This window comes from Silene latifolia, chromosome Y, assembly GCF_048544455.1.
Source record: "Silene latifolia isolate original U9 population chromosome Y, ASM4854445v1, whole genome shotgun sequence".
In the NCBI taxonomy this organism is placed as follows: Eukaryota; Viridiplantae; Streptophyta; class Magnoliopsida; order Caryophyllales; family Caryophyllaceae; genus Silene; species Silene latifolia.
In genome coordinates, this window is record NC_133538.1 from 102,114,981 (window position 1) to 102,124,552 (window position 9,572).

At 40.1% G+C, this 9,572-nt stretch overlaps 1 non-coding gene across 1 annotated transcript; it reads left to right on the forward strand.

The window, feature by feature from the left end:
• Positions 1-4,513: 4,513 nt before the first annotated feature.
• LOC141636384 (small nucleolar RNA R71) lies at positions 4,514-4,622 on the forward strand. The gene has a single exon (XR_012541001.1). It is a non-coding gene; the product is annotated as a small nucleolar RNA R71 (small nucleolar RNA).
• Positions 4,623-9,572: the final 4,950 nt, after the last annotated feature.

The following is a 9,572-nucleotide window of genomic DNA, read 5'->3' on the forward strand; positions in this document are numbered from 1 at the left end:
ATGATTCTCTTGTCGTGCCAGCGCTTTGATTTCTCCTTGTAGATCCTTGCATTGTCATAGGCTAGCAGCCTAAATTCCTCTAGCTCATTCAGCTGTGTCATGCGTTTCTCACGAGAGAGGTTAGGATCCAAATTCAAATCACAAATAGCCCACCAAGACTTACGCTCTAACTCAACAGGTAAATGACATGTCTTACCATAAATCAATCGGTATGGTGACATCCCGATTGGCGTTTTAAACGCAGTTCTATAAGCCCATAAGACATCATCCAACTTAAGACTCCAATCTTTCCGTGATTTAGAAACAACTTTAGCTAAGACTTCTTTCAATTCTCTGTTAGAAACCTCAACCTGACCACTAGTTTGGGGATGATACCCCAAACCTCTACGATGTTGGACACCGAATTTAGTCAATAAAGCACTAAGTTGTTTCTCTTTAAAATGCATTCCCCCATCACTAATAACAACCCGAGGGACACCAAAACGAGGGAAAATGATCTTTTTAAACAGTTTAATCACGGCCTTTGCATCGCAATGGGGAGTAGCAATGGCTTCCACCCATTTGGATACATAATCTACAGCTACGAGGATATATTTATTACCTTGACTGCTCGGAAAAGGTCCTTGATAATCAATGCCCCAGACATCGAAAATCTCAACCTCAAGAATGCCTACCTGTGGCATCTCATGTCTTTTGGAAATATTCCCCGATCTTTGACAAGCATCGCACTCAGCAACAAAATTGCGACAATCTGCATGCAAAGTTGGCCAATAGAAACCAGATTGGAGTACCTTAGCTACGGTCCTGGACGGACCGTGATGACCACCATAAGCAGAAGAGTGGCAAGCCTCTAGGATATCCTTCACCTCCCACTGAGGTACGCATCTCCAGATGAGACCGTCTGCGCATTCCTTGAAAACATAAGGATCATCCCAAAATATTGTCTAGCATCATAGGCAAACCGCTTCTTCTGCTGCCATGAAAGCTCGGGTGGTATCCTACCTGTCACAGCAAAGTTAGCAAAATCAGCAAACCACGGAGGTGGATAAGACCTTGAAGTAGAAATAGCTAACAAACTCTCATCAGGAAAAGAATCATTAATAGGCAACGAATCCTCCCTTTTTGTCAGCTGTAGACGAGATAAGTGGTCAGCTACCACATTCTCTGCCCCTTTCTTATCTTTGATCTCCAAATCAAACTCCTGCAAAAGGAGTATCCACCTCAAAAGCCTCGGCTTCGCATCTTTCTTAATAAAGAGAGTCTTCAACGCTGCATGATCAGTATAAACAATAACCTTAGAACCTAACAAATAAGACCGAAATTTGTCTAAGGCAAAAACAACGACTAGAAACTCTTTCTCGGTGGTAAAATAGTTGACTTGAGCCTCATCCAGAGTTCGGCTCGCATAGTATATGGCATTCAAAGCTTTATTCTTTCGCTGTCCCAATCGCACCGATCGCATAATCGCTGGCATCACACATGATCTCAAATGGGAGGTCCCAATCAGGCGGCTGAATGATTGGCGCAGAAACTAGGGCCTCCTTTAACCTGTTAAAGCGACATGGCACTCATCAGTAAATTCAAATACAGCATCCTTAAGGAGCAATTGTGTAAGTGGTTTAGCAATTTTTGAAAAATCCTTAATGAAACGCCGGTAAAAACCAAATATGACCAAGGAAACTCCTCACTCCCTTAACATTCACGGGAGGAGGTAATTGCTCAATCACCCGCACCTTTGCCTTATCAACATGTATACCTTTATCGAAATCGATGCCCTAACACAACTCCCTCATTGACCATAAACTGACACTTTTCCCAGTTTAAGACAAGATTAACATCTATACAACGCTGTATGACTTTATCAAGGTTAGCTAAACAACGATCAAAGTCACTACCATAAACTGAGAAATCATCCATGAATACTTCCATAATATTTTCTATATAATCAGAAAAAAATCCCCATCATGCACCTCTGAAAGGTAGCAGGGGCGTTACACAATCCGAAAGGCATTCTACGATATGCAAAAACACCCTGTGGACAGGTAAAATTAGTCTTACTCTGATCGTCCGGATGAATAGGGATCTGAAAGAACCCTGAATATCCATCTAGAAAACAGAAAAATTTGTTAGAAGCAAGTCTTTCAGTCATTTGGTCAATGAAAGGGAGGAGGAAGTGGTCTTTCTTGGTGGCGGCATTCAACTGTCTATAATCAATGCACATCCGCCACCCTGTCACTACTCGAGTTGGTATTAATTCATTTTTATCATTTTTAACCACGGTAGTCCCTCCTTTCTTCGGGACTACCTGAACTGGGCTAACCCACTTGGAGTTGCCAACTATATAAATAATACCTGCATCGAGTAGTTTCATCACCTCAGCCATAACAACTTCTTGCATCTTCGGGTTCAACTTGCGTTGACCCTGTCTGTAAGGCTTGTGGCCTTCTTCCAGCTCTATCATGTGCATACAAACATCAGGGCTGATGCCCTTAATGTCATCCAAAGAATAACCCAAAGCCTTCCTGTTTTTCTTAAGTACACACATCAAAGCAGACAGCTGGTCATCGTTAAGCTTAGAGCTAACAATAGCCAAGGTATCTTGCTCCGTATCATCTAGAAAAACATACTTAAGATTAGGAGGAAGTGGCTTACGCTCTGGCACCTTAACCTCTACAGCATAGACAGAATCAGCTTCAATGGTGTAGCAAGTGTTGACCAAGTTATCGTTGTCCAGGCTCAAAAGCATCTCATCTTATTCTTCATTGAGCTCGTAGCTCTCCATTGAGGCAACCAAAGCATTTGGCTCCTCAACATTCTCCACTGTATTACCTGCACACTCATCTAAACGGGTTAGATCAGCTAAGGGATCCTTGGCTAAGGATTCCCTCCAATTATAAGTAACAACCCTGTCAACAATATCAATGGAATAAGAAGTATCATCATCAGTAGGTTCAGTTGCCTTGTGAGCAAGACTGAACTCAATGGTGTCATCCCCTACCTCTAAGGTGATGGTTCCGCGTTTGACATTTATCACAGCCCCAGCTGTATGTAAGAACGGTCTGCCTAAAATAATAGGTATCTGACTGTCCTCTGCAATGTCCAAAACAACGAAATCGACAGGAATAAAAAACTTACCCACTCAAACGGGTACATCCTCTAGAACACCTATAGGTCTCTGAGTCGATCTATTTGCCATTTGAATGGTAATATCAGTCACCTTGAGTCTACCAATGTTTAACCTTTCGCAAACAGAATACGGCATGACACTAACACTAGCCCCTAAGTCACAAAGGGCCTTTCCAATTACGTGGTTACCTATAGTGCAAGGAATTGAAAAACTACCCGGGTCCTTTAATTTAGGTGGCACATTAACTTGTGAAAGAGCATTACATTCCTCCACAAACGCAACATTACCATCATCACGAAAATTTCTCTTACGATTCAAAATATATTTCATAAATTTAGCGTAAGAGGGTACCTGGGTAATTAAATCAGTGAAAGGAACCGTTACCTCGAGATTCGGACCATCTCCGAAACTTACCAAACTTACGCTCGGCTTAGTAGCCTTGACGCTCCGGATACGGATCGCAACACCGGCGTAGGATCGGTAACCTTCGGCTTCCGTAGGTTTAAAACCCCCGTCAAATCATCAGTGAGTGAAGAATCATGCGGACTAGTTGACGGATTTGCATCCTGCTCTGGAGTTCCAGTCGATCGACTGGTATGAGTGGTCGATCGACCAAGTAAGCTGGACGTGAACAGTTCCTGTCCAGAATTGACTTCGTCAGGTGTCTCAGTCGATCGATTGAGAATGTTGGTCGATTGACTGGATGTGCTAGGTGTGAATAGGTTCTGACCAGAAACTATTTTATCTGACGCTTCAGTCGATCGACTGAGAATGGTGGTCGATCGACCAGAAGTGCTGGCATTCAAGCTCGTTTTTGCAGCAGAATTTAAACGAGCTTCTTCATCATTTCCCGAGTCTTCCTTTGGCTTGTCGGGACTTTCATAAGAAAGGCCACTTCTGAAATTGATGGCATTGATCGTCTCAACCGGCCCTTCACATTTGCTTGAAGAATTAGCAGCTTGCTTAGCCTCCATGTTCTCCAATTGTTTCACAAAATTCCTTGAGGACTCAATACCGGCTGCTTCCATATTCGCCACTTGAACCAAAAGGAGGTGGACCATCTCTCTCAACTTCTCGATTTCCTCTGAGTTTTGAACGGGTATTTCAACTTTCTCCTTGGAAGCTTCAGAAATCTCGAGCTTCTCGAGACGGGTAGAAATGGAAGTTATAAGTGTCACAACAGCAGTCATTTCTTCACTTTGCTTTCGTGACTTTCCACGCGAACTTCCAAACTCAGCTCTATGGACTGCCATCTCCTTAATAGTGTTCCAACCTTTACTTTGACCGGTATTATTTTGAAACCTGCCATTAGCAGCTGCATCCAAGATGACCTTGTAATCATCATATAAAGCATTGTAAAATAGGTTGCAAAGATACCATTGCTGGAAACCATGATGAGGGACGGCTCGGACCAAACTTTTGAAACGTCCCCATGCTTCACAAAAATCTTCGTCGGCTCCTTGCTGAAAACTCGTGATTTTACCCTTCAAGGCATCAGTCTTTGAAAGTGGGAAGTACTTCTTGTAGAAGGCTAATGCTAAAGATGTCCAATCCGTGACTCCAGCTGCTACCCTATCGAGGTAGCGGTACCAATCTCGCGCCGAATCCTTCAAGGAGTACAAGAACATAAACCCCTTTACTTCATCTTGAGTTACCCCAGCCGGTATAGGTATGGAACAGCAATAGTCTGTGAAAGTTTCCATATGCTTCAAGGGGTCTTCATCTGGCAGACCCGCGAACTGATTTCGCTCCACTAAATCAATATAAGAGGAACGAAACTCGAAATTACCGGTAGTAGGGGTAGGTAACTGGCGCCCCTTTGGAAGGTGGTGCTCCTTTGGCTGAAAATTATCATATATTGTAGCCATAATTTCCAAAGTGAGAGTACTCAAGTCTTCCTCTCAAAAACCTGTCTTCTAACTGTGCAAAAGCAAAACTAGAAGCAAAGGTAAGCAACGGCCTCAAGGAATCAAAGTTCCTTGAGACAAGAAAAATAAACTAAAATAAAGCAAACAAAATTACACCGTCTCCCCGGCAACGGCGCCAAAATTTGATACCGTCGTTTAGTACCAAAATTAAATTTATAATTCCAAACTAAAACTATAGCTAGTGATAGTAAGGGTCGAACCACAGAGAGACAAGGTTGATTTTGTTTGCTATTTTTCAGTCTATAAAAGTAACAATTAATTGGGGGTTTTGAAATTGGTTGATTAACTGGCTAATTGCTAAAATGAAAATTCTCAACAAGATAAAAAGGGGATCGGGAACTTCGGTTCACCATGGCAAATATCAGGACAGTAAGGTAGCAAAAGTCTTATAATACGGTCTCAGGGAAAATAAGCTAGCCTTTCGATCAAAGCTCAAATAACCTCACGGTCTATTAATTCCCTAGAATTTATCAATGCTTTCGCTCAAGAGAAATTCCAAATCTAACGATAATTCAAATTACCAATCTTTCAATCTAGTAAAGAAATTTATCAAAAGATAACTAAACCAATACGGAAGAACTCATACTACACAACAATCCTAATTTAATACCATGGCTCACCATGTTCCCAATCAAAGAAATTACTTACGCATAATTATAACTATTCTAACTTCGAAATTAATAATAAAGAACAAATTTGACATAATGGAATCGAACTAAAACAAAAGAGAAGAACTCAATTACTGAATTTAATTGATGAAAACAAGAATCAAAATAACAAGGAAATAAGGAAGAGGAAGAATTACATAAAAAGCTTACTAATTGAATTTAAGAACAAAGCATTCAAAATCGAAGGTTTCCGTCCCCAAGCTAGATCTAAAACCGAGTTTTTCCAGAATGAAAAGCATGACCTAAAAGTTGCTGCGTTCTACTGATAAAAAGATACTGAAAGTTAATTACAAGTTGGGCTTTTAAAAGTCTAACACGAAGAAAAACGTATCAGCTCGAAAACTGGTCGATCGACCAGGTCAACCGGCGATCGATCAATATGCGAACAAGAACATCCAATGAGCTCCAGTGGTCGATCGACCTCACAGTCTAGTCGATCGACCGAAAATGCTGTGCAGTGGCTCTCTAGTTCCTTCCAATCAACTCTTCACTCCTTTGCACGCATCCCAAGGTGAGTGAATCTGAACCTCCTTCCTATGGGCTTTCTTGAAGTTGCTTCCGGAGGACGAATCTGGCTTGATTTAGCTTACTTCCACGCATTCCTACAACAAATCATAGAAAATGCAAAGTAAACCGTTTCGGGAGAAATAGTAGCCTTAAGCTAACAATTATGCATAGAAATACGTGCCAAAACCACAGATAAAGTGTATAGAAAATGCACATATCAAATCTCCCCAAACAAAACCTTGCTTGTCCCCAAGCAAGCACTATGACCCGTATAAAAAACTAAATGGAAAGGAGTACATCTCAGAGCTAACTACAAGTCAATGCCAAACCGTTTAATGCACATAGTCAACTACTGCAAAGCTTAAATTAAGTGAACAAATTTATGCATATCATGGAATTTAATCGGGCGTTCGACCTTGCAAGACTCATACATTCGGACTCTCCCGGGCCACTCTTCTCTCAGCAAATCAAATGGTAAGATTATATGAAAAAGAGAGGAAGGATGATACGATCTCTCACCTAGATGCGACCGACAAAACATGTATGCTTGACTAGCATGAATAATGATTCTAGTTACCGTACATACGCATAACCACCGTCAAGGACTATCACATGCCGAACTATTGCAAGATTTGGAGATGTGAGGCTAAGTGGGAAAGAAGGGGCAAAACAATTATGGAAAAGTGAAGGTAAGAGCCAAGCTAGTACCTAACGAACCCTTAGAACCCGTATCCTGTTCTTCCGACTCAACATAAAGACTATGCCTTTATTGACTAGGCAACACAAAATCCCAAACAAACGCCTCCTTATTTCAACAAAAACCTTATTATTCTCAAAACTCTTTTTTTTTTTTTTTTTTTTTCGTCTGTTTCTTTCTTCTTTTCCTTTATTGCATTTTTTTTTCAAATTCTGAACTGGTGGTCGATCGACCACCCTGCACACTCCAGATCATTCTGCCCAGGTAAAACAACTCTTTTTTTTCATTTTTCTGAATTTTCCTTTCTTCCTGTTTTCAGGCTGAAATAATTCCTTCACTACTCAAAAATACCCGCTCCAACATTACAAGAGCGAACCAAAACAGCTTAAATCGACAAATTCCTCTACTACTTCCTAGCTTGGCACAATGGTAGGCTAAGTAGGGGATGTAGTTGAGGGCAACTGGCAGTTATGGCTTATAGTGGAGTTAATGGGGTAAAATGAGAAAGGGGAGGATGCAATAGTTCTCAAAACATGCAATACCGACCACAAACCAATGCGTATAGGCAATAAGCAATCAAAACTCATACACGTGCAAAACATGAAATGAAGGGAGTGACTACTCTCAATCCTAAATTAACCGGTCATAAATGTCACCAGTTATAGGCTCTATATCTCAGAAAGTATAAGTAGTTTGCCAAAAGTAATGAGTCAAGTCTAATTACCCGAAATGAATTCCATAACAAAATTTGAGAAATCACTTATAATTTTCGCTAAACAGTTGTGAAAAGGGCATGGAATGGCATATTTGACTAATAGTGCAAAATCATCATTAAAAACTCCAATCTGACTCAACTATATGCAAAAGTAAACGTGATGTTTTTGATTTTTATGAATTTTTTCAATTTTTTTTTTTCAACAAATGCAAACAGAAATGCACTAAACATGTGACTGAAATGCAATAAAAAACAAATGCAGATGCAAGACAAAAAGGCATATGCAAATACCCTCCCCAAACCAAAACGCACAATGCCCTCATTTATAATTCCAAACTAAAACTATAGCTAGTGATAGTAAGGGTCGAACCACAGAGAGACAAGGTTGATTTTGTTTGCTATTTTTCAGTCTATAAAAGTAACAATTAATTGGGGGTTTTGAAATTGGTTGATTAACTGGCTAATTGCTAAAATGAAAATTCTCAACAAGATAAAAAGGGGATCGGGAACTTCGGTTCACCATGGCAAATATCAGGACAGTAAGGTAGCAAAAGTCTTATAATACGGTCTCAGGGAAAATAAGCTAGCCTTTCGATCAAAGCTCAAATAACCTCACGGTCTATTAATTCCCTAGAATTTATCAATGCTTTCGCTCAAGAGAAATCCCAAATCTAACGATAATTCAAATTACCAATCTTTCAATCTAGTAAAGAAATTTATCAAAAGATAACTAAACCAATACGGAAGAACTCATACTACACAACAATCCTAATTTAATACCATGGCTCACCTTGTTCCCAATCAAAGAAATTACCTACGCATAATTATAACTATTCTAACTTCGAAATTAATAATAAAGAACAAATTTGACATAATGGAATCGAACTAAAACAAAAGAGAAGAACTCAATTACTGAATTTAATTGATGAAAACAAGAATCAAAATAACAAGGAAATAAGGAAGAGGAAGAATTGCATAAAAAGCTTACTAATTGAATTTAAGAACAAAGCATTCAAAATCGAAGGTTTCCGTCCCCAAGCTAGATCTAAAACTGAGTTTTTCCAGAATGAAAAGCATGACCTAAAAGTTGCTGCGTTCTACTGATAAAAAGATACTGAAAGTTAATTACAAGTTGGGCTTTTAAAAGTCTAACACGAAGAAAAACGATCGCTCGAAAAATGTCGATCGACCAGGTCAAGACGGTTGATCGATCAATATGCGAATAAAGAACATCCAATGAGCTCCAGTGGTCGATCGACCTCACAGTCTAGTCGATCGACCGAAAATGCTGTGCAGTGGCTCTCTAGTTCCTTCCAATCAACTCTTCACTCCTTTGCACGCATCCTAAGGTGAGTGAATCTGAACCTCCTTCCTATGGGCTTCCTTGAAGTTGCTTCCGGAGGACGAATCTGGCTTGATTTAGCTTACTTCCACGCATTCCTACAACAAATCATAGAAAATGCAAAGTAAACCGTTTCGGGAGAAATAGTAGCCTTAAGCTAACAATTATGCATAGAAATACGTGCCAAAACCACAGATAAAGTGTATAGAAAATGCACGTATCAAGTCTCGTCACTTTTGATGTTTTTCAAGCATATCTTGACTACTTTTTTTGACAGTTTTTCTCGCCTTAAGGTATTCAGCGACTTCATTTGTAATGTTCAATTCACCACCGCACCTTATGCGAAGCACTGATTGGATATTTTGAAACTTTTCTTTGGACTATTTCAAGACATCCCTTGATGTGCTACAAGCATCTATAAGACTAAGAGATCCATCCAATACAGCTTGGATTTGTGATAGGGATTGTCGGTTAGACGGAATTTGAAGCATCTCGTCAACAACGGCATATAGTTCTGCAAGGCCTGTAAGTCTTTGGCTTAGTGAAAAAGATGAAGAAGTAGAGGCTGCTCGAGAAGACCTCAATCTG